The sequence below is a fragment of the Manis pentadactyla genome, chromosome Y, assembly GCF_030020395.1.
Source record: "Manis pentadactyla isolate mManPen7 chromosome Y, mManPen7.hap1, whole genome shotgun sequence".
Taxonomy (NCBI): domain Eukaryota; kingdom Metazoa; phylum Chordata; class Mammalia; order Pholidota; family Manidae; genus Manis; species Manis pentadactyla.
Window position 1 is genome coordinate 34,510,902 of NC_080039.1, and position 4,719 is coordinate 34,515,620.

Here is a 4,719-nt window from a genome sequence, read left to right on the forward strand (position 1 = left end):
CTTTGGAGCTAATTGAAAAGAATGTAAAAGGTGGAAAAAAGATAATCATTGACAATGTGTGTTTGTACATACATACAACCTATGACATTGTATGTGTTTTTATATATAATGTGCCTATTTTGTATCTATATCACCTGTCTCTGTGCATATATACATGTACAGTGATGAAATGAATTAAAATGTGCTAGTACCTCTATGCAAGAAGCAGAATCAGACTGAATAAAAGGTGACCAATATATTGTACTTACTAGACTTGCTTCTTAGATGTAAAGGAGGCAGAAAAGACTGGGAAGGGATGTACCACGAAAATCATAAAAACATTCTGGGGAAATACTTCCTGGCTTCTGCAGCGTTCCTGTAAAGAGCAAGCTCGCTTGAGCTGGGCCACTGAAGTGTATACGATAGAAAATGAGGAAATATTTGCTTTCACTTCTTCTAGAAACATTTTCATACTCCATGGGGCTTAGATAGGTAGCCATTTGTTTCTCTAATGAGGGGAATAATTGTTCCAACGCAACAGGTTAATAAACTTCTCTTATCTCCCCCAAAAGCAAATGGGTACAGCCCAGACGTATCCCTTGAGGAAGCCCCACGGAAGACTTGTGTCCACTTCAGGGACATTTACACTGCAGGGAGGGGTGACCTCATGACCTACTGGCCATTTCTGCTTGGTAACAAAAAGACAGGGTGTTTTGGGCTCTTAGAGAGAGTTCATTTACACTCCAAAGGGCTGGAGTAAGAAGATCCTATGAGACCGGGCATCCTTCCCTGTATACACAGAGAAAGTATTGTCTTCCTGCTCTCAAGGCTGTAGGGTGTTAGGCTACCCCCCTTTGGACCATTGACCTGTTTGTCACTGCATCCCCACTGGGTGAGAATTAAGGGCAAAGGCCGAGCATGCCCTTATTATTTGCTCTGAGATTTTCAATAAGAAAGCCGTCTCTGAGCTGCAACACCTTTGTGCACAGGAGGATAGAATGAACCCAGACCCGACCAGCAAGAGATGTGAATAAGCGCCTTTGGTTCTAGTGATATCAGAGAAAATGACAAAAAACACAAGAGGGGGAAAAAAGGGACCCTGGATGAGAATGAGAGATGAAATATGCCAGGAAGGTACAAGAACAGAAAAGCTGGTGGACGAACACAAGATCCTGAAATCACCAGAGCAGATATTGACAGTGCTACGAACCCAGAGTTAGAGCTCAAGGTGTTCACAGGCCTCTTTCAGGACTCATAGAAAATTCCAGGGAAGTCTCAGTAAAGATGATAAGAAATTGGGAAGACACAATTCATCCACTTGAACGAATTCACGTATCTAAACAATTGCACAGAACAGCACAGGATACTTGGACCTTAAAAGGCAAATCACAATTTTCTGTCTGCTGAAGCTTGACATGTGAAAAATCATGAGTAAAATCATGCAGATATTACCAGTTAGGTAATGTGTCATATGCAAGAAGAGAACTAGAAAATGCTCCTATATTTGGAATTTGGAAATATCTTACAAAAAAAAAAAGAGAAGCATCAAGGAAAAATTAAATAGAAATTTGAGAATATTTCAAATGTAATGAAAAGCTCCATAATAAATCCTGGTCTAGTTGCATTACACATCTCTCTTTAGATTCTATATCCACCCTCTGAAACAGGTATAACAAGCCCTGAGTGACAGATAAGGAAATGGAGATACAGAAGATTTAGGTAACTTGGCCAAACACAGCCGTTTCATTGCAGTAAGACAAGCATAGCATAAAAAAGAAACACACCATTGCCAAGCCATTTAAGAAATAATTGGTTCTAGTTTCTCAGGGGGTTCCCTGTACACCATGATATCACATGCACACAAGAGAATTGTGGACACATGTACACGTTTTGGAAATGTGGGTTCTTACTCTTAGCAAAATAGGAAGCCATCCATGGGTTTTGAGCTGAGAAATGCCATGTTCTAACTAAACTTTAACAGGACTGTATAGATGATATATTGACAGTAGCTGGGCAGGGTGGATGGAGGGGGGCAGGGAAACCTCGCAGGAATCATGTTGAATGGAGCAAGGGGTGAGGATGTGGCCATTGATCTGAGTAACGATGGGTATCTCTGGTTTCTTCAAACATGTTGAAATGTCTGCTCCCTTCACGATCAGATGGAATGCACATCGTGGGAGGTAGAGAGTCAGTGGGCATTGCAAGATTTTGAAGGCTGGACATTTCTAGGGCTCAGAAGAGTAAACTGGGGAAGGTTTGGGGCGCACGGTGTTGAGCCTGCATCTGGACAGTATGACATGTGAGAAATACATGAGGCACTTTTATCTGCCACTTGGCTGACGTATCAGGCACCCATCCTCAGTGGCGGTTTACATAACTCAATATTTATTTTGCCCTCATGACCATGCTAACTGCAGCTGTCTAAGGCCCTGCTCCATGTTTTCAAGGGCCCAAGCTGAGGAAACAGCTCTTTATGTGGGATGTGCCCATTCTCATGGCAGAGGGAAAAAACAGGGGTTTCTCACACAATCACATGTGAAGTTTCATCCCAGAGGTGGCACATGGCATGTGCCTCCTGCAGACTGTCTCCTACAGGGAGAACTTGACATTACTTATCCATTGCATTTAATCCTGTGGAGGTCATTGAAATGTGGGTGCATCCTGGTCAGTCATGGACCAAACTTCTTCATACTACAGCTCACATAACCTTTATGGAAGCTTCATTCTGTCCTAGGCTTTGGAGTAGATTCAGGGGAGAATTGCAAAGGAGAGATAGGGGTACATGAATCCAGACAACTCTCTCAGAGCGTTTTGCAAGAAGAAAACAGAGATGTGGCATATTTGAACAAGAATAAGGAATGTGTGTGTGTGTGTGTGTGTGTGTGTGTGTGTGTGTGTGTGTGTGTTTTAGGAGGAATCATCAAAATAATCAGGAAAGAAAAAATCCAGTATAGCAAATACATATTTCTCAAACCACATCATTTTTGAAAACCTCACCAAAAAAATCTCTAAATCACAAGAGTGAATAATGAGTGACTCATAGGTGGTGATTTTTAAGTGGAAACATGCAGGGCAGCAGAAGTCAAGTAGGGACGTGCAGGTGGCACAGAGATACCAGGCTGTGTGGACGCTGGGACAGTGAAAGGCCTGGTCGGTGGCTCATGTGCCAGGCTGTTCTGCCAGCAGCATGTTGGCTTACATGAGGATGTCAGCTTCAAACTTACAACAGGATTTTTTCCTACTGTGGAACCTATAAAAAGAGCATCATTTCCCATTTCCATGAGAAACGTTGCCTTTATCTACTAAGTTCCTCTCAGGTCCATGGGGTTGGCCTGATACCAGTAAGAGCAGATGACGTACTGTTGCGTCTGCTTTGAGCACACGCACACTGACTCCCTTTTATGAATACCAGGATGTGAAAGTGTGTGCCAACCACTCTCTTCGAAGCCAAGACCAGGGCTGTTTATTTGATGAGGGGGGAAAGAGAAAACTTCAAAATCTGTAAAACTGTTCTTCTGTGTTGGGCATGAGGATCAAGCCAGAATGGGTTCATATTAGTATTAAACTTCCGCACAACCAGAATACTCCACATTTCCACCCCAGCGTATATATACAGGAAAAGAACAGTCCGGTGGGCATCATGTCCGTATCTCTGGGGGGCAGACAGCTGGACTTTGAACAACACTCGGTAAAGAGAACGGGACAAAGCTAACCTCCCTTCGTAACTCCCCAAGCTTCCCCTGCAGCCTATAGATTGTACTGAATATGAAAATCTCACGTGAAATAACCTCCAAAGAGCTCCTAGTAATCGACAGCTATTTTAAATCTCACTCCTGAGACACGATGTTCCACTCGAAGGAGGTTGACTTTCTGATCTTCGTTCCACAGATCTTCCTCCACCTTTCAAAACTTTTTTACAGAGACACCAAATGCTTGTTTGGGCTTATTCATAGTGATGCCTTAAAAAAAAATTTTTTTTAACTCCCTTTTTATCGTGATTCGAATAGCTTTTCAAATCTTCTTTCCTTAAGAAGTCACAAGTGGTCATTTTCCTACTATTTCCCACTTTCCTTCTGTTAGAAGTTGCATTTTTGGTGACTGTCTTCATCGTATAAAATAACTCTTGAACGTTCAGCATATGTCTTTTTTAAAAAATGAAACTTCACATATGTATGAAAATTTCCTATTAACCATTCCCTGTAAAATGTAATTTAATGAAACACTTTATTTTTTTAATTTTTTTAAATTTTGGTATCATTAATGCACAATTACTTGAACAATATTAAAGTTACTAGACTCCCCCTATTATCAAGTCCCCCCCACGTACCCCATTACAGTCACTGTCCATCAGCGTGGTGAGATGCTATAGAATCATTACTTGTCTTCTCTGTATATACTGCCTTCCCCATGTCCCCAACCCCCTACATTATGTGTGCTCATCGTAATGCCCCATTTTTCCCATTTTCCCCCATTATCCCTCCCTTCCCACCCATCCTCCCCAGTCCCTTTCCCTTTGATAACTGTTAGTCCATTCTTGGGTTCAGTGAGTCTGCTGCTGTTTCAAAACACTTTATTTTTACTTCACTTTCAGGTTATAAAAAGGAGCAGAATTATAAGATATAACTTTAAATGCATTTCCATGCACTGCTAGTAAAGAGAACAATATTATATAGAAATTACGATAAACTTAATCCAAATCATCAATATTATAGTATTCAACTCCAGGAAATAGGGGGGATA